The 25,035-nt window shown below is 34.9% G+C and overlaps 1 protein-coding gene across 1 annotated transcript in view; it reads left to right on the forward strand.

Moving 5' to 3' along the window:
• Window positions 1-25,035, forward strand: part of LOC128559266 (uncharacterized) — a 45,838-nt gene that overhangs the window by 19,555 nt on the left and 1,248 nt on the right. The window lies entirely within an intron of this gene.

Here is a 25,035-nt window from a genome sequence, read left to right on the forward strand (position 1 = left end):
CAGTGACGTACATATGCGCCTCACTAGTGATTTAGGGTGAATAATTCCTTTTGCATTTTTAAATGAAAACTGAATCCGAGTCCCCATAATTATAGCCATGTATATGAAAATGTTTACATTTTCACTTATTTCAGGCTTATAACGAGACATCCTACTTGGAAGTCTTTCAAGTGAGATTGGATTGCCGTAATTGTTTTAGCATACAGAATAGAGCATTGTCCTGTTTTCTATATTTCAAAAGCACGACAACCAAATACTTATGCGGAAATATTCATTTTACAATGGAAATGCACAGCAGCTGAAAATTGCTACTAGTATTATAAAACTACAGGAATTACAGTAAGATGATCAGAGTTTCACTTTAAATTTGCAAATGAGAATGTGAAATATGAAAAGCAACGGTTCTTGGCCATCGTGAATTAATCATAAAAGTCTACCAAGAGACCTGACCGATTTTTAATTTCCAGAAGAGGCGTTGTTGTTTATCTATCGTGAAAAGCTTCTGAATTGGAAATCAAACTCTTGTAGTATATCTACTGAAGAGGAAATTGATTGCATTTGTTTATTTAACCAATGGAAAAATCGGTTACATTTGCTCCCTACCTATTTAGCATTTGAATGGCCAAATATAAGTTCCTATAAAATGTTTGATTGGCCAAATATCTAGGTCAAAAGTGATATAAGACACCAGAACAGAGAACAACAGTTTTGTTTAATCGAACATGATATCTAATGACAATTTTACGGATGCAGAACAAGCAGAACCAAAATATATAACAAAATTTTGTACAGATATTAATGCATTCTTGAAAAGTGATTAGTATTTTTCTTCATGTGAAAGTTCTGTCGCGAACTACGGGGCTAATATTAAAACTGAGGGTCAATTTTTCTGCAACTCTGTTAGTTTCATTCTCCAAAATTGAATTATGCAACAAAAAACTGAGATGTTAAAACCATCTGATGTCAGTGAACGAAATATTCCTACTGAGAATTTTGAAGAAGGCAAAGGTAACATCCGTTACATCGGTGGGTACTGTGTAAGCAAGTTAAGGTATCGGTATCAGAAAAAAAAATCCAGTCTTCCCTGTTTGATCCTAAAAAAGGAAATCAACTTGCCATGTGTAGAGAGAGAAAAAATTGCTTTCTAAACTTGTCATTGCTTTCTCTAATTGTCCATTACAACTGAATTCAGTGAAACGCTTACCAGTACAGCTCGAAAACAGAATATAAGACAAGGTCTCACCAATATTACTGATTCTACTTACTTGTTTTTTTTTCAAGCGCTTACAAATGTAATTCGTAAATTGGAAACTTTTAGTAACCTCCATAAGTATGGCCAACATGTAGTGGAAATGATAAGGTCGAATATTTTTGATGATTTCAGCAGTGGATGAATTTGTTTAATGAAAGAGACACTGAACTCGTCGAAGACAAAGAATCAGAGGAGGGACTAGAAATTATGGTTTGTCATATCACCGAACTTTTCAACAAGACCGTGTTCAAATTTGTAAATAATTCCGCATTACATTTTAGGGAAGATTATCTGTTGCATATTAAACGCGAAAAAGGCAAGGCTCACAGGAAAAAAGTGATGGGAAAAAAAAAGAAAAAAAAGACGACCAAAATGGTCTTTCTGAACAAAATTCAGTCAGATAAATCAAAAGGTAAAGTTGTTTCACATTTTAAGCTGAAGTCAGGTGTAATGGACAATGTAAATTATTTCAATGATAGATTTTATACTAAGAAAGACCTTCAGAAGCTTTGTGAAGCATATGAAATCCCAGTACACTCCAATCACAATAAACAATATTTAAATGACCAGTTGGTTAATACAATAAAACAGACAGATTTCATATTAACACCACATGTATTTGAATCTGCTGAATCACGACAAGAAGCGAGAGAAATCTCGCCATCTTCAGCTGGTGATAAAAGCACTGCTGTGGAACGAGAGGACGGAGCATGCGCAAGTGGAAAGGGTTCAGGCAAAGGGAAAGGGAAAGGAAAACGATCAAAAAGTTTGAACAAAGGTAAACAAAAGAAAAGGAAGTCAGATGATACTGAAGCAGAAGATTTAGGTGGTTGTTCGATTTGTTTGCAACCTTATGATGACTCTCCGGACTGGATTTGTTGCGATAGATGCGATAAGTGGGTACACGGTCATTGTGTCGATATCACTACACAGGCGCAGTGGGAAGAGCTTGAGAATGAATCTGTAAAATTCTTCTGTCCGTTTTGTGAGTAGTCTAAAGAAGCTACGACTTTAATGACTCTTAACCATTGAAAATGATCTGAAGACAAAGTTGTCAAAATGGCTGTTTAATTTTTGAGAAATTTTTTGTGGCATTTGTCAAAATATATATACCTTTCTAGTTGATGTAAAGACAGTATTTCATATGTTTGGCAAAGCTTCTAAACGTTGTTATTATAGACGGTCTAAATGATTTATATCAAATGCTACTGTCTAAACTTCATTTTATGTAAAGATTTTTTTTCTATGTATGTCATTTGAAATTATAATGTAAAATATTGGGACATATATTGTAAAGTCTCTGGAGTGTTCAGGAACATAGAATAAATATAACAGTGTAGTCGGTTTGTTACTGCGCGTGTGAACTGGCCATACATCATGTTATAATCCGACTTCTTTCTTGATGTACAATGTTTTTACCTGTTTTATGCATGATCATTAGATGTAAAGGCATGGTGTAACTGCAAAACAAAGGTCTTTCTAATACCCCATTTTACACACATATTTTTTACCGACAATTAAATAATCTTGCATGCAAACACTGTATCTTCCAGATTTCCTTACAAAATGGCTATGGCAAACCCACTAGAACTTAGAAAAATAAGCAACTTCATTGAAGCAAGACGGGTACAAAAGCAAGAACTGATACCAAATTACAGGAATATTTACATTGTTTCAGACAGTAAGGGCAGATACCTAAAAATGAAATGTACCATATCCTGGATTTTGTAGATACACGAAACGTGACTTTTTTATATCTCGGTGGTCGTAACACTGCAGATGGTATACAATACCTTGAACAGGAAATTACTGCAAGCCGCATTAAACGGGATCGCAGTATTGTATTTTTTTGGCACATTACTTGTGATTTAAATGAATTGAACGCTATTTGATGCCAAAATTCAGTACACCAGGTGAATGTTTGGATCACTTAAGGCCAAGCATTCATAAACTTGTTGATATGCACAAAGTTAATAGTGGAATTGACATTGGAATTCTAGAAACACCGCCGTTTTTTGGAGTCAGTGGAGCAGAATGAGACAACACCCTGGTTGGCAAAGTTTTGAAGATGGCAAGATGCACGAACAGATCGATCTAGTTAATGAGTACATACGAGAAAAAAACAAGGAACTGAATTACTTGTCACCAAAATTCATACCGGATTGCATGGAATTTAGGGGAAAAAAGTCTTCGTCTACACACAGAACATCACTTACAAGCGTTCTATTCAGCGATGGTGTCAACCCAGTCAGTGTTGTGTCTCAGAAGTGGTTGTATCAAATTTCAAGCCTGTCTGCACCTATTAAGAATGACTTTTCTAATGTATGCATTTAACAAATATCTTTATACTGAAATGTTTACCATCATACTGTTCGTATGATGTACTTGTAAGTGAAAACTTGTATGTATTGAGTTTAGGTCTAAATTCATTTACTAGTAAGTAAACTATTCATAAATATGAAAACTATCATTGTGGTCTGTAAGTTCAGATAATTGCTACTAATTCATTTTGTTATGATTATTTAGCTCACGAAGTGCTCAAGGTGAGCTTTTGTGATCGCCCTGTGTCCGTCGTCCGTCCGTTCGTACGTCATCAACAATTTGACTGTTAACACTCAAGAGGTCACAATTTTGGCCCAATCTTAATGAAACTTGGTCAAAATGTTACCCTCAATAAAATCTTGGATGAGTTCGACATTGGGTTATCTGGTGTCAAAAACTAGGCCATAAGGTCAGATCAAAGGAAAAGTCTGTTAACACTCTAGAGGTCATATTTATGAATGTATCTTCATGAAACTTAGTCAGAATGTTAATCTTGATGATCTTTTGGTCAAGTTTGAATCTGAGTCATGTAGGGTCCAAAACTAGGGCACCGGGTCAAATCAAAGGAAAAGCTAGTTAACACTTTAGATGCTACATTTATTACCATATCGTAATGAAACTTGGTCAGAATGTTGATCTTGATAATCTTTAGGTCAATAGGGCAGGTGAGTGATACAGGGCCTTCATGGCCCTCTTGTTCTTGGTATTAACAATGTTAGTCAGTTACATGAATGTGAGTGTGGAATGGCCATACAGCTTTATATATTGGACTGGACATGACACTCGCTGTTCTCATAAATGTTTTTTATTTCGATTGTAAAAGATTTACAATGCTAGTCAGATATATAAATGCGCGTGTGGACTGGCCATACAGCTTTATATTCTGGACTGGACTTGTGTGACATAAAATTCACTATTCCCTTAGATGTTTTTTATTTGGATTGTAAACAAATTACAATGCTAGTCAGCTATATAAATGCGTGTGTGGACTGGCCATACAGCTTTATAAATATTATGGACTGGACTTGTGTGACATAACAATCACTGTCCTCAGAAATGTGTGTTTTTTATTTCAAATGTAAAGATATATGTTAAAGATTTACAATGCTAGTCAGTTATATAAATGCGCGTGTGGACTGGCCATACAGCTTTATAAATATTGTGGACTGGACTTGTGTGACATAACAATCACTGTCCTCAGAAATGTGTGTTTTTTATTTCAAATGTAAAGATATATGTTAAAGATTTACAATTCTAGTCAGTTATTTAAAAGCGCGTGTGGACTGGCCATACGGCTTTATAAATATTGTGGACTGGACTTGTGTGTCATAACAATCACTGTCCTCAGAAATGTGTGTTTTTTATTTCAAATGTAAAGATATATGTTAAAGATTTACAATTCTAGTCAGTTATTTAAAAGCGCGTGTGGACTGGCCATACAGCTTTATAAATATTGTGGACTGGACTTGTGTGACATAATCGCTGTCCTCGTGTTTTTTTGTTTCTTTTTTCATTGTTTAAGATATATGTTAAAAGGATTTCTGGAAGGTAGAAAAATTACATATATTACTGTTCTGTGTTGTTGTTTTTTCTCGTATAAATTCATGAACACTCCGTCAGTTAAAACGTGGTGGCTTTAGGAATCCGAGAAACGATATTATGGACAACATACTTGAAATATAAGCAGACTGTTTGTAAGTATAAATTCTTTATTTATAAATGTGTGTTATGTAAATATATATTATAAAACCAATTGAATAAAAATAAATATATAAATAATGCAATTCGATCCTGTACTTGTAAAAAAACAAGCTTCAATAGTCATTGCGTTTATTCTTCATTTCAGGTGACCCCGAATGGTGCATTACAACAAAGCTGTTCAAACAAATTCAATTGCGCCGTGGAAAAGGTAATTAATTCAACATGGAATTGATTCTAGAATAACAAATTTGCAATCAAAAGTTATTGCTTTCTGTTAAAATATGAAATTTGAAACATCGAATTTGCATATTTAACAAATGGTCATGAATATTGTGAAAAGTTTCTCAACACTTTGTCAGTTTACAGTAACTAACCTAGAAATGCAAGCAGAGTTCGCCAGCTGTCTGGCCAGTCCAAACGCGCTTGACTCCTTCTGCTTGCACATTCATCCATTTTGTTACCTGTTTAAAACAGACAGAGGTTTCCTCAATGTGAATTTTTTCGTTTTTTAGCTCACCTGTCACATAGTGACAAGGTGAGCTTTTGTGATCACCCTTCGTCCGTCGTCTGTGCGTCCGTGCGTCCGTGCGTCTCGTGCGTCCGTGCGTCAACAATTTTGTGTCTGCACGATAGTGGTTTCGTTTATGATTTTATTTTAACCAAACTTGCACACAACTTGTATCACCATAAGATCATGGTTCCTTTCTTGAACCGGCCAGATCCCATTATGGGTTACAGAGTTATGGCCCCTGAAATGGCCAAACTTAGCTATTTTGACCTTGTCTGCACAATAGCAGCTTTATTTATGATTTGATTTTTACCAAACTGGCACACAACTTGTATCACCATAAGTTCTTGGTTGCTTTCTTGAACTGGCCAGATTCCATTATGGGTTCCAGAGTTATGGCCCCTGAAAGGGCCAAAATTAGCTATTTTGACCTTGTCTGCACAATAGCAGCTTCATTTATGATTTTACTTTAACCAAACTTGCACACAACTTGTATCACCATAAGATCTTGGTTCCTTTCTTAAACTGGTCAGATCCCATTATGGGTTCCAGAGTTATGGCCCCTGAAAGGGCCAGAATTAGCTATTCTGACCTTGTCTGCACAATAGTAGCTTCATTTATGATTTGAATTTAATCAAACTTGCACAAAACTTGTGTCACCATAAGATCTCGGTTCCTTTCTTGAACCGGCCAGATCCAATAATGGGTTCCAGAGTTATGGCCCCTGATAGGGCCAAAATTAGCTATTTTGACCTTGTCTGCACAATAGCAGCTTCATTTATGATTTGATTTTAACCAAACTTGCACAAAACTTGTATCACCACAAGATCTTGCTTCCTTTCTTGAACTGGCCAGATTCCATCATGGGTTCCAGAGTTATGGCCCCTTAAAGGTCCAAAATTGGCTATTTTGGCTTTTGCAGCCATATAGAGACTTCATTTATGGTTTTATTTGATACAAACTTCCAAAATATCTTCAACAACAATACATCTTGGATTCCATGACAAATCAGATCCATTCGTAGGTTCTAGAGTTATTTTATCTTATACCTGATTACCTCCCCTGATTGTAATCAAAATGAATTTATATAAGTAAGTACTTATTATTTGAAATTTCATTATTGTCATTAGTTGGACTGAGCCAATGAGGGTAGATAACTATGGACTGATTTTATGTCAAATTACCTCCCTTTATTTCAAATTAAAATGGGTATATCTCCGTAACTAATGAAGATGCTTATCTGAAATTTCATTTATGTCAACAGATTTATTTGGCAGATCCTTCTTTTGTTCACTTACAATCATTTTTTTTAATTACTTCCCTTTTACGTTACTATAAATAGCTTATTTATAGTAACTTTTTTATTATTGGCCGTAGGGAAAAACCGAGACCACTTTCCTGTGGTACAACATGGATGGTACCTCCACTTTTTAGGTGTATTTTGACATATCTGTACCTTGTAAGAATTTTTTCTTTTTGGTTTATTTTCTTCCCTTTGTTGTTCCTGTCCTTTGGACTTAGATATTTTTTCTGAGGACCTTCTTGTCTCTAGTGCAATGATAACAGGTGAGCGATATAGGGCCATCATGGCCCTCTTGTCTTTAACAGGTCTGTCAGCGTTAAAGCAAAGGGTTTCACAGAATTTTTTGATAGCGTGTTCTGACCTATGATGACGGTATTTATGTTCTTTGTGTTCTTTGAATACTGGTAAAATGTCGGATTTGTGTTGTTGCCGTTGATAATTCCCCCCCCCACCCCCCCATTTGTTGACGGAAAATGTTCTCAATGACGTCACTATTAACCCGTGCAGGGACAATGTAATTTCTGTCATATTTCAGTGTGTCTTTACATAGCTTAGTGAAGCCTGTCACGCATGAATTTAAGTCTTCGCGCGTCTGTGCTGAAAGAAGCATCTTTTCTTTCTCACTTGCAGTCAAACCAGTTTTGTCATTCACGTAGGTTTCCCACTGGTTAAACCATCCCAGAGCTTCGGAAAGACCTTCAAGGCGAATATCTTTGATGTCATAGATCAGCCTTCTGTCTCGGAACGTTTTAACCATGGTGCTTGTGGCCTTTAACAGTGCAATGGTGTCATCTAGCAGGTAAGCATTCTCGCCCATTGCCCCATTGCCTTTTGGAAACATTCCATTAGGTGCAACATGTCCCCGTCTAAAACATTTTCAGCAAGTTTGTTCCGCATTTTAGATTCCTGGGTGAGAAACATGTGATCATTTGTAAAACGCATTTGTTTCCTTGACCCATTTAAAAGCATTCACCCAGTGCTCCCAGTAGATGTTTTGGTTATAGGAGAGACTGTTGATGTAACTTTTTCCGTCACCTCTTTTTAGTAAATTATTCTGGACTCTTTTTATAACATGTGAATAGTCCAATATGAAAATTATGTCGGGATCATTTGGAGACCAGATATTTTTGGTTGAAAGGTTTTGCTGTAACTGGGTTGTTCAAGAGAAAAACATTCGCATTAAATCTCTATTTGCCTGAGCGCCATCCATAGAAACGAAAAATACCTTGAAATTGTACATATTTAAATATTTAACAGCTTGCCAAAATGAAAAATGCAGGTTAGCAGCTTTAGTTTGTGTTACGGGGAAACACGCGAATGGGAATCTAAATCCATTCAATCCTAAAAATAAGAACTGCAACACATGGGTTGCAAGTGGTCACTCTCTCTCTCTCTCTCTCTCTCTCTCTCTCTCTCTCTCTCTCTCTCTCTTTCCGGTGCATAACATTTGTAAATTATCCGATTCTATGCCCATGTCTATAAAACCGATCAATCCAACTTCACCATTTGTTTTTACCATACATAAATCCTCCTGAATACTCATTTCATCTATACAGATACCCCCGAGCGTTTAGTCCCTTGCAACCCTATATTTACTGGCCACTTCTTTCATCCAACGGAACACATCATTTAGGGAACCTGCGTTCTGGTCTACTGCTCGTTTATACAACCCCAATGTTACTCCGGAGGGCAGAATAAGCACCTTGCTGTCTCGAAGTTGCTGATAGTTTTTCTTACTCCTGCACTATAACGACAAACAGACGCTGAGGGATTTTTTATCCCATCTTCTCCCTTTTGGGTTTCGTGATAAATTCTGCTTTTGTATAAGCAGCAAATCTAACATTTCCCCACTTTCCTCGGGTAGAATTCTTTCAAGGATTTCCCTCATATCAGCGTCATTGTTGTCAGTAAGTATTACATCATTTTCTTCATTTGTAGAAATACCAGGCTCCATATTTTTGGACTTGGATTGTTAATTTTCATTAAATTTCACATAATGTTGACAATTTCTGCAGGTTGCTGCAGAAGCAGTTAAAGGTACTAGCCTGTTACATCTGAGTGACCTGTATATTTTTGTTTTTTCTTCTCCTATGACTTCAGTAAAAAGGGCCTTATTTTTTGGACATCACAATTGTCTTTTTGCTTACCCTTACATGTGACTAACTTGAAAACAATGCTGCAAACATTATGTACTGACTCCCTTGTAATTAAATAAGTATCTTCTATTGTAAAGTCTTCCACGTTTATTTGATTTTCTCCAACATGGAGCTGCCATTTTCCATTGTTGTAGAATGTTATTTTCTTTACTAAGTGATTTCCATTAACTACTTCACAAAACATTGCATACTGAACGTGGCCTGGATCATTTTTGCAAACGAAAAATGGCGATATGAACCATTGATGAATTGTAGAAAGTTCATTTAATTCTATTTCAAGATTGTGTATTTTTTCCTTCAGTCCTTTATATACAGATGACTCTTTCTTGTCTTCAGCAAACCACTTTTTATAAGCAATGGCTGTTGTAAACAAAAGGAGAGTTCTCCCAATATTCACCAAGAAAATATCAGAAAAATAAAAAATACTTTATTTTATAAACAAAGTAAGTATTCTTTTTCAGTGTTTTAATCATTTATGCAAGAAAAAAATCAAAATAGCCGGTTCGCATATATGCAATGTTGCGATCAAATTAAACCGACTGCTATACTAATTCTGTAAAAAGAAAGGCAAGGTATCGCACAATATCTAGGCATGACGCAAACAAACATAATATTACAAATCTAAGGAATGTATTTTTATCCGTTCTGGAAAACATTCGTTAATCTAAACCCTACTAAAAATTCATTTTCAGTTTGATTGCACTCTTGATATTGACTGTTTATTTAAAACAAAATGCTATTTCAAAACATTATAGATGCGCTGTGCCCCAACAATAAGAAAATACGGTTTAATAACAATTTTTTACACTTTTTCTAGACGGGGCCTGCACTATGGGAACAGTCGCGGTGGTTAGGTCATTGATAATTGGGTCCCTTGATGATCACCCGTATTGAATTGTCCCCGGAAAAAGGGACTTCAGGGTGTCTGCGTGCTTAATTATATGATATCAATTCAAAACTGATGTGAAATGATAAAAAAAAAAACAGATAAAAAAATCAAGGAACGGAGTGCTACCTCGGGTAGATTTGTTGATAGCGCCGCGTCCATTTGCCAATCAAGGGCCAATCGAAACATAATAATCTGTGTAAATACTCACCAAGATACACAAAACTTTGCATTCCACATCTTGAAATCGAAATATAATCGTGTATTAATTATGAATTTAAGTATTGATCTAGGATCTTATTCAGTTTGAATTGACCGCCTAAAATTGTAAACATAGACTGGTTTCTATTAATCATTATGCTGGTTCTAACGTTCACTGCGCGACGCATACTTACCGTATCAGGCTGGGAGCCAGCGTTCAAATCGTCGAAAGATTTGTAAATGGAACGAAATGAGTTGACAATTGCAAAATGTCTCGCATATTGTGCAGGCATGAGCAAAGATTGAGTATTGTCACTAGCATCGTCGTAAAGAGTAATTTGTACTTGAACGAAGGACACCAGAAATATACGGGAAAGTTGCAAAAAGAGTAAAACACGAGCGGATTCTCAAGGTAGGTGTACGAAATATTTCTGTCAAACATTTCTATCTTGTGTGTATTAAAGCTAATGAGGTATTATATATTTTTTTAATTAGCTCAAATAAGTTTAACAATGTTTGTGTGATTAGTGTCTTGGTCTGGATATACAATGATGATGATAAAAATATATACAGGTGCATAGTAGTTTGGGCTGTAGTGGGTGGGGTTCCAGACCCCAAGTGTCTGTGATAATTAGTGTTGTACAAGTAGAACCTGACGTCTGTTGAGGCCTTAAGGTTTTTTATCTTTTCTGGAGTAATGGACCACTGTGCTTAAATATGTTTTATCATGATGATTTATGAATAAATTAATAAAGACCTAGTATACATAATTTTAAAATATTTAATAAGTAATCAAGTTAGTATTCTGTAACAATGCGAATTGTATTGCTTGTCAATTTTCAGAACCAGGTATGATTATGTCTATTTTCAGAACCAGATATGAGTAGAGTACAGTTTGAGAAATGTCTTGGTAGAACAGATACTAAGGAAACAAGCAAATTCGATGAATTGGTATCCCCCGCCGAAAGGGTTTGTGGTGAGAAATGGCAAAAAAATATATCCGGCAAAAAGTTAAGGATGTTAATAAGAAGCAAATAATTTCATTAGTCAAAATCAATTTAACAGAAAACAAATGTTTAATTAAAGAGTACATAATAAATGTATGATACTTTGATCCTGACTAAAGAATTTATTTTGAATGGGATATGCTTACTGTAATAAGCTTGGCTTTTAAAATTAAATGCAGTTAATTGAAATATGAGCTTGAAGTTTAACTGGAACGAAATATTGTCTTTGAGTGGTTTGGCACCAGGTGTTGTTGTTTAACATGTACATTTGAACTTAAAAAAACAGATGTCCTTATGAGAACACTGGTAAGATATCTTGAACATGACTGAGGGCAAGGCTTGTGCAGTCACAACTTAACATGTTGAAGGTTTGAACATTTAAAAAAAAAAAAAGGAATGGAAATATATATATGTTTATATATTTATTTTTTAAGGGTGTGGGGGTGCGGGGGAACGGGAGAGGAAACAAAATTTCACATGTTGATTATAAATATTGATGGAAAGAGGGTCATGATGACCCTGGATCGCTCACCGGAGTAATATGAGCTACATGTTTCTAATGTCAAACTGACGATTTTTAGAAATTTTTTGGAAGATTTTCCGATATACAATCAAGTAACCCCTAGGGCGGGGCTAATTTTACCCCAGAGGTCATGATTTGAACAAAGTTTGTAGAAGTCTACTAGGAAATGTTACATATCACATATCTAAGATCTAGGCCTTCTGGTTTATTTTTAGCAAATTTATGAAGATTTCCCTATGTATAATCAAGTAACCCCTGGGGCTGGGTAAATTTGACCCTGGGGGGTCAAGATTTGAACCAGTTTTGTAGAGGTCCACTAGGCAATGCTACATGTGAAATATCTATGCTCAAGGCCTTCTGGTTTATTTTTAGAAAATTTTGAAGATTTTTCTTTGTACAATGAAGTAACCCCATGGGGCGGGGTCATTTTGATCCTGGGGGTCATGATTTGAACAAATTTTGTAGAAGTCTGGTTTATTTTTAGAAATTTTTTAAAGATTTTCCTATGTAAATTCAAGTGACCCCTGAAGCGGGGTCAATTTTGACCCCGGGGGTCATGATTTGAAAAAATTTTGTAGAGGTCCACTAGGCAATGCTACATGTGAAATATCTAAGCTCTAGGCCTCCTGGTTTATTTTAAGAAATTTTTTAATGATTTTCCTAAGTAAAACCAAGTGACCCCTGGGGCAGGTTCAATTTTGACCCTGGGGTCATGATTTGAATAAATTTTGTAGAGGTCTACTAGGTAATGCTACCTGTGAAATATCTAAGCTCTAGGCCTTCTGGTTTATTTTTAGAAAATTTTGAAGATTTTTCTATGTACAATGAAGTAACCCCATGGGGCGGGGTCATTTTGATCCTGGGGGTCATGATTTGAACAAATTTTGTAGAAGTCTATTAGGCAATGCTACATGTCAAATACCTAAGATCTAGGCCTTCTGGTTTATTTTTAGAAAATTTTTGAAGATTTTCCCATGTAAATTCAAGTGACCGCTGAAGCGGGGTCAATTTTGACCCCAGGGTCATGATTTGAAAAAAATTTGTAGAGGTCTACTAGGCAATGCTATATGTGAAATATCTAAGCTCTAGGCCTTCTGGTTTATTTTTAGAAAAATTTTGAAGATTTTCCTATGTAAAATCAAGTGACCCATGGGGCGGGGTCAATCTTGACCCCGGGGTCATGATTTGAACAACTTTAGTAGAGGTCCACTAGGCAATGCTACAAGTCAAATATCTTAGCTCTAGGGCTTCTGGTTTTTGAGAAGAAGATTTTTAAAGATTTTCCTATGTAAAATCAAGTGACCCCTGGGGCGGGGTCAACTTTGACCCTGGGGTCACCCCGGGTGACCAAGGCAAGTGGGCGACCAGGTGTGGGTGCGCAACTTCCCATGTTTATAATAAATGTTCACAGAAAAGAATGAAAGAAATTTAATGAAATTCTGCCAAATGGCAAGTTTGTTATGTACAAATATGTGGATTTTTAGACAATTAAAGGGCAATAACTCTGCAGTTACAAAAGAAATCCATACGAAATTGTGTGTGCACAACCACATTATAGTGCCCTAAATTCTGTTAAAGTTTCATAGTTCAAGGTCAAATATATCAAAAGTTATGATGCAGAAATTGCCATATTTATAGTACCCTATATAGTTAACACTAGAAACTTCTAAGGGCCATAACTCTGGTGTTACTTGGGCAATCTGACTGAAACTTGACGGGCCGCAAGAACTCATAGTTGTGAACAAGTATATGAAGTTTTAAATAAATACTCCCAACCATTTCCTAGATATGGCTCCGGACGGACGGGCGGAAGGACGGATGGACGGACGGACGGACGGAAAGACGGACGGAAGGATGGACGGACGGACGGACGGACGGACAACGCCAAAACTATATCCCTCCGACTTTAGTCGGGGGAAAATAATAAAGAACAGAACAGACCACATTTCTCCTTCTTATAACTGGTAAAGTTCCAAGTAATAGCGAGTACAACAATGCAGCCCCAGTGAGAGTTCGTGATGAGGTGTCAACTGTAAATGTGTGGTCGTTAAATGTTGTGCAGTCAGATTGACAAGTAACATTAATTCATAAATCAGTTCTGAGAGAACTTTTTGCTTAGCTTTGTGCAGGATACTCTTAAAAAACACATGACCCAGAATTTTATATTATAAGTACAATGTCAGATGTACTCCAGACTTCACACATACGTTGATGTTTATACATATGTGGTGATTAATTTGTCAAGTGATGAAATTTTAGGAATAATGTTAGTGAGTGACAGAACAGAAGTACAAAGTCAAGTACAGAGGTCGACAACAGTGAGTTTAGGATACAGAAAAAATCCGGTGATTCTGACGACACGACATACATAGAAAGATTATACTAGTAAAATGAAAACTTTTAGTGTATGGAAAAGTTTGGAAACAGGTTTACCATTGACAGAAGAGACAGTATTTAGAGACTAGTCTACACTTATTTTGATTTGACTTTTACACAGTGATTCCTTTAGTAAACAGTGGTCTGATAGAATTGTGTTCATTATATCATACAGGTTTTGAGTGAAATGTAAAATTAATGTGTATTTAAATCAATCAAAATTTTTTAAAAATTGGATGTTGAAACTTTACAACTGTTTAGTATTTCAGTAATCAGTTAGGATTTTTGAGTGATTTCAATAAAGTACAAATGAAAATAAAAAGAATCACTATCAGCCAAGATGATGTGCTATTGTAAAAGATAGAAAGAAAATTCACAAGTCACATTAACTTGGTAAAAGGGATTTTAACAAAATTAAACTAATTGGTGAAGGATTCTGCATGTTATATCAAAAGCTATAATTTATTTTGTAGTTCTTTGGATGTATCTTCTATCTATCTCTTTTCAAACCAATTTTTATATCTTAAATCTATTGAAATTGCCATCAAATAAATATTTCTTTTAAAAACAATATATTTAACAATTAAAAGGTATATTCAACAAGCCAGTACTTTGATACTATTCATAGTCAGTGGTATTTATTTTTAGACTTGTCCTATTTTTTTATTCAGTTTCTGGATCCCCATTTATTAGTTACAGTACACATTTTGGGATTCCAGCAATTTTCCACATCCTCATTATACGACTATACCCCCAGCAGAGCTATTGTAAAAGTGTCTTCTTACGATTGTAAGCGGACATTTTATAAACAGAACTGTCTTGTACGAACGCACCCTATCAGTTAACTACCTGCACGTGAAAATCGTGAACGAAGTCATAAACTGTGCCTGATGTAAGAATGTCTCTTTTCAAGGTGAATTAATTTTTGGCTATCTTCAGTTGAAGGTATAGTGCGTTTTATTCGACCTGGCGGGACGGAGTTAATCTCTGACTTATGCAAATAATGGTAATCTAAAAAAACGAGCAAAATATGTAGAGCAATATAATTGTTTTATTCCGTAATCTTTGGTAACCAACTACTAAATTCAACGCTACGTTGGTTACATGTACTACATATCCTACAAAGTAATGTAGTGGACCGTCGCGAAACCACGCCCCGTCAGGTCAAATAAAATGCACTATATCAATATTTTAGAATTGCAATGCAAATAAAGCTTTTTAAACAACACAAGAAAGAATTATTAATTTCAGCTTATAAACAGAAAGGCAATTATAGCTTTAGACCGCAGTCAGCATAGAACATCTGCAATACCTGACAAATCAAAAATAAAGTGGGCCGCGACATGTGAAAACTACGGTGTTCTGTTAAGGCCAGCGACTGCTCCCTATGAAGGCGAAGGTACGAGTGTACGATGACGAAGCGCGACAGTACGATGACGATAACACGACAGTCCGATGGCGGAGCGCGACGGTATGATGGTGACAGTCCATCGTACTGTCGCGCTTCGCCATCGCATCTTCGTTCTTCACCATCTTACTGTTGCCTTCCTGTCAATCATGCACAAAACTTATTTGTACGACGTATTACCGCCCGAGTGTATAAATAGTGTTAAAACACGGTTTGCTATATATTATTTCGATTCTAATATGCCCTTATCTAAAACAATAGATAAAATGTAGTAGCGCTCTTTTTAGGTGGCAACAAAATCTTTGACGTCACTGCACGTTAACGTGATGTCATTCTAGCGTAAGCTTGTTTTAACAGGGACATATTAGAATTACTAATAATCTTGTGTAACGTAAATTTACAAGGAAAATCCAGTCTTATTGAACAGAACAGAACATAACCGAACTTTATTGAAGGAACACATATTACCAAAAGATTAGCGAAAACAAACAACTGTTTTCTAGACCTAATCAAATATTATTTATATTAGGCCCTAAATATTTTTAATTTCTCACGAGAAGAGTAAACAATTTGTTATTTGTTTACAAATAACACTCTGCCTGGTGATATTCGTTTGAGTATTGTGTTCAAGTTAGATACACAATGATTTAGCAAGTGTGATATTAGAGTGTAATCAATGTTAACATGAAGCAGGCATTCATCGATCCTTAAAGAGCATTATGTGCTCAGGTGAGCTTACTAACCATTCTTTTTGTGAGCCTACATAGCTCACTTTACCTCTTGTGGCTTTTTTCCCGTTTAACGGTCTGTTTTTAAAACATTTAAGGCAAGTGTATTGCTAACAGACATTGTAGACCCCTTTTACGAAGTCCAAGATTAAATTCACAAGAAACCTCTATTAAACTGTTAAAAAGTAATATTTATAAATAGATCAAATATATCGTACCTACATTACAAAATGGCACATCCAGCAACGGTGCTTCGATGCCTCAATATAAACAGTAAGTGATGGTACTAAGAGGTCTAGGATTTCGTCCTGTCCGTTCGTTTCCACGTCAAAAAGCGTCTGTCATCTTTTAGACCACGATAATCCGTAAATAGCCAATCGCAAAGCAGACTTTTACCCGTCTATATTCCATATACAACAGTAGCGTTGTATATATATCGGGGGAAACTTGGGCAAAAAACGCGTGAATTTTGTGTCAATTTACCATCTAACAATAGAGGCTAACGCCGGAGTTAAATGACCTTGCAATATTCTCACCAGTTATCAATGGGATAAAAAATAAGACTGACATGGAGGTAAATTCAGTTGACAACGTCTAAATATTAATATTGTAAAAATGACCCCATGTTATTAGATATCAATAAAATTGAATTACAATAAACTACATATTTGTAGTGTAGAACCAACTGGGTAAAAACGTAATTTACACATTCACTGAAACGTTTCCTACAGTTGTAACTTTTTATGTTCACTTGTTATAAAAAAGACATGTCAGCACGATCCTCACATTTGCAATCAACTGGATCCAGTTGTTCGAAACTTTAACAGGCGATTGAGTTAACGGTCGATTAACTTTATCAGTAGATTTCGACAGTTTAGAAAATTTAGAAAATCAAATGTACTTGTTAAGGATTATAAACACTAAACCATCTTTACAGTAAAATTAAAACATCATACTAGTGTTTCCAACCCACCAAGACTAGTATCTTGAATAGAAATTTAACAGGCGGTTAGTTTAACAGCTTAATGAAGTGGTCGTGGGTTCGAGCATCATTGGGGTCACGACAATGACTTCTCATATGACCCCAGTACTAGTTTTCATAGGAAACAGACTCCTCGAGAGTGGTTACAATAAGCTTAAACAGTTAAAGCTTTCATCACATTCGAGCTAAAACATATTAGTATAAAATAAAATAAACTAAATTACAGCCCGTTAAAGTTTCGAACAACTTGGCCCAGTTAGAAAGTTAAACAACTACATCATTCTTACAAGAAGGGCACGATACAGTAAAAAGTATTTACGCGCTAACTATATCCTGATAAACAAAGTAAACAAATAAAAAAATAACTAACTACTAATAAACTTTGATAATGTGGCTGTTGTGTCCAATAAGTCCAGGGGTGTTTAAAGATAATCCTTCATAGATCTATTGTAAAGCAAATATTGTATTTACCTGTTTTGGAAAATAAACTGTCGATTGTATTGAGGTCAACTGCCACATTATCAAAGTTTATTAGTAACTAACTAACTAACTAACTAACTAAATAAATAAATAAATAAATAAATAACCTGGCTATCTTCTTGAATCAACGAATCAACGTATCTATCATCGTGTTTCGCCAACATGCAAACTCCTCACAAAAACTAATTGTTCAGCATGCAGTCCAATTTTGAGTATTTTTGAGAAATCCATATTTAACTGTTTAGCATTAATTTTGTGACTCAAAGTCACGGTGAGGATGCGTACACCGGATATTGCCATTAAGTGATAAGGTATTTTCCAAAAACGTGATTATTTTTCGTCAACAAGGTAAGTAAAACCCTGATTTACTATTGTATTATACTACTACAGAAGAAAAGAGCATTACTTTTCATAACTAGATACTGTGTATATGCTCTCACAAGCGTAAAATGAGTCAATCTTAAGTAGAAATGCTAAAATTTGTGATAAAATGACAAGTTTATCATTTGATAAATGCATGCCGTAAACACATTTGTCCCGATACCATAACCTATTTGCATTGTATGGAAAATCTGAATCGTACGATTTATTTAGTTATATACAAAGAAAAAATGTGCAAAATTTCAGCTTTGTAAATGTTCAAATCACGGAGAAATCGGTGATAAATGAGCGCCGATGGTGTACTGTGTATTGAGTTTTCAAAGTAATATGTGTACTGTGTATTGCAGTTTGGTGTACTGAGTATTGATATTGAAAAAATGTGCATATTTTCAGCATTTATAGTCATTAGATAGACAAGGCATGTAATTCCTTTGGGCCCAAAAATGATGGAATGTCTTTTCTGTTTGCAGATGACATTAGACTTCACAGCGAAAATAACAAGAAACCAGTTTGAACACTGATATTACAACTTACAATTACAGCGGCATGCCAATAGTGACTCCGAGAAACTGTCTAAAGACTAGCCATTGCCGAGCAAAGACCCGGTCGCAAGTTCAGCCGTGAAGTTTTATAATAATGTTACACAGGATATGATGACGACAAGTGTGGAAAAGGTCTCCCCTTATAAGAAGAGCAAACATGAAAATATGTTATCCTTTCGCCTTCATACTACAAAGAGATATAAACCTTGGTCAATAGACGACCTTTATCGATGATGTTTTCACTATAGTTCAAAGGTCAATATCGTAGGGGCTTTGAACTTTTAATGTGGTTTCTCCTCAATAACCTGAGACTCATTTGACGTAGAACCTTCGAACTAGTTTCACTTGAAATTTTCTTAAAATAATATAGTTAAAGCTATTTTTATTGGTTTAAATGCATTGTTCTGAAAGGTAATTAGCTCACCACTTGCTTCATACGAAACAAAGTGGGTGTCATATGCACTGAGCAATTTGTGTTAAAAGTAGGAGGAAACAGTGCCATGTGTTATTCTTGAAATATATTTTGCACACTTCATTTGCAAGATATATGTCATTTCTATGCAAACAGTTCGTTATCACTTTTATGTGATCAACTTCCCTGTTGACCAAAATAGTATATTTATTGTCAAGGTCAACTTCGAACTATAACAAACGATTGGGAACTGACTTGAAGATCATTTCGATTTTTTTCATGTATTCAAACTGTTGAATGTCAAATGTTTATGATCTTTGGTTTAAACATATTTATTCCCAACAATATACATAACTATATTTATATACTAACATTACAAGTACAGTTGGTGGAAAGGATTAGAACGAAAAACAAATCTTATAGAGTTCTTCTACTATCTTATTATTATCTTTGCTATTTTATGAATTTGTGTTTACGTTTCAAGTTTGTTTAATAAATATTTCAATGTACATGACTTTTTGTTCTTTATCAAAGTAAAACATGGCTTTTACAATATTACTTGTGAAATAATGTTTGGTAAGATAAATCTGTCACAACAGAACCTATTTCAGTATCAATGCCCAATCTTATGTGGAAGTAATGTACACTCATCACATTTATGCAGTAACTAGCTGCTTCTTTTAATGTCAATAAGTATTCGTCTGTCTTGCATTCTCTTTCCTCTTAATTTAGCGTCAGAAATGCGGTCTCTGTTATGCAAGCAGTTGTAAAATCATTGGAAGAGTTATAAGCCTGCTCTTCAAAACAACTTGCAGTCTTCACTATAACTCATATTAACCAAGTTGTCGATGAAACATTTTGCGACGTCAAGAAATATAGGAAACTATAAAATCAGTTAAAGAAAACGTTTCTTGGCAAACAAACTGATTAAAGGCTATTTATTCATCCATCTATTTTGTCACATTCTTTCATAGACTGTATAACAATACTCTCTGAAAACCTTGTCTGTCCATGGAATTGCACTCTGTGTAACATTGAAAGTTCCATGTACACCGCCGTGTATGTGTTTCTAGATTATATTTTTGTACTGGTAGCATTGTGTAAATGTTGAGTTCTGCTAGATGGCGTGGTAGGTAGCATACATTTCCACTGCCGTCTGTGAACAGGCTCCTCACCATTTGCCCAAATCAAAGGTTTCTTTCTGTAGCAAATTGGTCCCTTTTGTAACCGGGTTCCTTTTTGAAACAAGTATGTTAATATTTTCTGAATCAACAGTATTTTTTCTGCTTTTTTTCCTCTGCATATGTCTGGTGCTATCTTGTAATTTACATTTTTTGCGGTTTTGGTCGTTAGCGTACTATAATATTCTCGTCATTTGGGTGGTGTTCAACAAAATGACATACAATGGCCTTAAATTCGTTCGTCGAGCCAGCCATAAACACACATAAACAAGTTGAATCTGCAACGAAAAAAATCACAATATAGTATTTATTAGTAGGGCCGGGCTTTCTGCTAGATATTGAGAGTAAGTCTTAGTGGCGTCCCAATGCAAAAGTTTAAAATATACCTTTAACTGTTTTTGAGATAATTCGTGTAATATCAACTTAAACAATGCTCAATGGAAGAATAGAAAATATAAATACATTTACAACTGGTAAGCATAACAAAAAAAATATTACCCTCTGTTGCACTATGGTGACTGAGAGTTACGTTTAGAGCTTATTACGTGAATTACAACAGAGTAAACGCTATAAATATCAATGTAAAACATCATGTATCTTCAGGGCTAAAGAAATTACTGTTTTGTACTTTGAAAAGGAAATGATAATGTACATTTTGCAAGATTAATTCTATAAAACTCAGCGATAATGTAAACAATACACAGTACAGTAAAATGTGATACAAGTCAATACACAGTACATATATTTGCAATACACAGTACACCATCGACGCTCATTTATCATCGATTTCTCCGTCATTTGAACATTTACAAAGCTGAAATTTTGTACATGTTTTCTTTGTATGCAACTAAATAAATCATACGATTCAGAATTTTTATCACAAGACAATAAGTGACGGTATCGGGAGAAATGTGTCCTCGACCTGCATTTATCAGATGATAAAGTTGCCATTTTATCACAAATTTTAGCGTTTCTTCATAAGATTGACTCATTTTACGCTTGTGAGAGCATATACACAGTATCTAGTTATTAAAAACAATGCTCTTTTCTTCTATAGTAGTATAATACGATAGTAAATAGGTGTTTTACTTACCATGTTGACGAAAAATAAACACGTTTTCGGAAAATACCTTATCACTAAATGGCTATATCCGGTGTACGCATCCTCACCGTGAAAGTGTTAATGAACGTTAAATCTTAGTAAATCCGGTATTTGAGTAAAACTGAATTTATACAAATAGCCTGCATACTTTCATGTGCCTCACTGTCAAGCGCTAACGGTACAAGGATGATATTACTCTTATAAAAACACGTTAATCCCAATTTCTATAGAACGCGTGGGAGAGTTTTCAATAATTGCAGTTTTTATGTCACGTGGTCTAAGTCGGATAGACAACTCGTGCCGTTGTCTACGGGATATATACAACTCGCTTTGCTCGTTGTATATATCCCGTAGACAACGACACTCGTTGTCTATCCTATACGTATATCATGTAGTGATGTATACCAATGTACAAACACATGTGCAGCCACCCGTTTGAAATTTGAATGCACGAATATTTCGGGTTATACCACTAGCTGATACAGTATATTTAGAAAGGCACACGATAATAATTTAATGTTTATCTTTCGAAAAGAAATATTTCTATTTATTTATTTATTCATTCATTAATATATTCTGTACAATTATCGTCGTATAAGTCAGATACAGTTACTCGTTTTTCTTCGAAAGTGTCCTCTTACAGACGTAAGAAGCCGTTTCGCTAGGACGTCTGTAAGAGGACACTTTTGAGGAAAAACTCGTACTGTATCTATTCTTTAGCATAAAGTAAAATTGTTCTATTAATAGATTTTCAGAAAATCTGTTTGTGTATTATACAATGTGTTTTACATTAAAGTGGGATACCCAGTATACAAATTTCATGTACTTTTATTTCATTTGAACATTACTGTTTAATTTTAGCCTGAACAAATTACAGGTTTTCTTTGTATTAGAGAATTTTGGTAAATTTCATTGGTGAAAGGTCCAAGGTACTTTTCTCAAATAGTCAATTAATAGAAATTTTCAAATATAATATCTTGTGTAGTGAATTAAAAAGAAATATATTTACTTCAGTACTAGTCAGTTCAGAACTTAAAAGATACTTGGATAAGTATTTGGTCTACTACACACTTTATATATTTTTGTGGCCTGATTAGAAGTAGCCTGTTGATTAATTCAGTATCTTAGTATAGGAAGAATTATTTAAGGTAGCTGAACACAACTTCTGGACATTAAGGTGATTTAATATCATATATTAAGATAATTTTCATTGAGAGTCCTACATACCAGAACATTTTTGAGTGACAATTAGAAATCTGTAAGATTACTTGAGCTGGTTCACTATCTGTTAGAAATATTTAAGGTGATTAACCATCTGTTAGAAATACTTAAGGTGTTTAACATCTATTAGAAATTTTAGGTAGTGGTTGCCATATATTAGAAAATTTTTAAAAAGTGTTTAATCAAGAATGTAGAAAACATCAAACATTGCTATTACTTTTGTCTCCTGCGAGAGGTGGCGTACACATAAGATGATGTCAGTCGTTGAACATCCTTCCAATTGTCAGTCAACACCTTCAAGTATCTGGACTATAACTTTGTTGTTCATGGCGCAATTTCAAAATAATTTGGCAGAAATATACACCCATGGTTCGCACAAGTCTTGAAAAGTACTTGAATTTGATGCCTAGTTGTACTCTGAAACTGCAAAAAACTTCTTGAAAAGTAGTTGAATTTTTTTTTTTTTTTAAAGCAGTAAATTTTGATAAATTGTTCTTGAATTGATGTTCTGCGAACAGAAAATCAGAAAAAAAACAGATCAGACCAAAATATGGAAAAAAAGACAAATGACAGAACTATCTTCGGCAGGGCTTACCAACGAGAAAATGATAATACGGTACGGTACTGGGACTTGTTTTAGTACTCTAAACGCAATTATCACAACATGAAATTTTATAGGTGCTGAATTGAAGGTCATTTCCGGGTTATTGTCGTGGTGTTTATTAATCCCCCGCCACAAGTGGTGGGGGTTATAGGAATGGTCTCCGTCCGTCCTTCCGTCCTTACATCTTCCGTCCCACTGTAACATTTTGTGTCCACTCTGTATCTCCTAAACCCCTACAAAGATTTTCATGAAACTTGAGTCAAATGATCACCTCATCAAGACGATGTGCAGAACCCATGAGCCAACCATGTCGGTTCAAGGCCAAGGTCACAACTCAAAGTTAAAAGTTTGAACCTTCCATTTTGCGTCCGCTCTGTATCTCCTAAACCCCTTCAAGTGTGCTGTTAACAGAAAGCTTTTGTGATATATCAGGAGCTGGTCTGATCATACCCAAAATCGAGTTATTCCAAGAGCTTGTGCTCATATACATTGCCATTAAATTTGATCAAAATATTTGTGAAAATGTTCAAGATAGAGCGTTAAAATTGTCAAATATTGCAATTTTTATATAACAGGGACAGATAACTCGGACTAACTAATCTGAAAATGACCGAAATCTAGCTCTTGCAAGACACTACGGCCGTACACATTGTCTATAAGTTTATTCAAGATTTCTTTAAATAAAAAAGATACAGTTTTAAAAAATGGGTAAATATTGCTATTTTTTACTATATCAGGGGCACATTACTCTTGACATACTGGTCGGAGCATCCCCATAATGCAATGCATTCCAGACTATGTAGCCATGCATACTGTTTTTTTACTTTGGTGAAGATTGTTGTAGTAATATTCATGCTGGAGTGTTAAAAATGCTATATGATTCATATTTAACCTTAAAAAAGTGGGTGGGGTAATATTACATCTGTTTTTTATGATGAAATTTCGATGTAAATGGTTTGGAACTATTTTGTTATTTAAAATTATGTTTTGCACACATGTTCATATTGTTCAGGCGTTGTTTTTTTTTTTTTTTTTTTTTTTTTTTTTTTTTTCATGAAAATATTTGTTGTTATAGCTTATTTGCCAGCCAACCCCAATATTCTAAAATGTTGGTACTTTCATGATAAAATACAGAATATCTCTCTTATATGTTCGGTGACCCCCATTTTCCCCCTTATTTTGAAGCAATTTTGAGACACAATAAATACAAAAAAAAATTCAAAAATCTTTATTGTAGAAATAATGTTATGCTATCTTTAGACTGATACAAGTACTGGTCTCATGAGAAAAAGTGGGTGGGGTATTTATATTGAATTGTGAAAATGAATTACAGTATTATGTTAAAATCATTAAAATTTCATACTGACTTCATAGCATATTTAAACTGAATTGTTAGAAATACAATTATTTTACAACTGATAAAGATAGTTTGTGTTTTGAAATGTACCCCCAACTTTTCCAGGTTTTTCAAATTTCACTTTTGTCTTGACAGTGTGTGTAGAAAATGGCCGATATAATGTAAAGGAGTTCGGTGACCTACCCTTGTTTTTGCTTTTATATGCAATAGATACTAAAGATCTTCAAACATGCAAAGTATGAAAAAATTCTTAATTGTTGAACAAACTGTCCTGAAATGTATCCAACATCCTTAAACTACTATGGCTATAATACTGAAAACAATCCGATACGGTGAAGATATAATAAATTAAATTCTGAAAATGTGATTTGGTCTCCGAATCCTGGTCAGATAAGGCAACCA

The sequence above is a fragment of the Mercenaria mercenaria genome, chromosome 9 (assembly GCF_021730395.1).
Source record: "Mercenaria mercenaria strain notata chromosome 9, MADL_Memer_1, whole genome shotgun sequence".
Taxonomy (NCBI): Eukaryota; Metazoa; Mollusca; class Bivalvia; order Venerida; family Veneridae; genus Mercenaria; species Mercenaria mercenaria.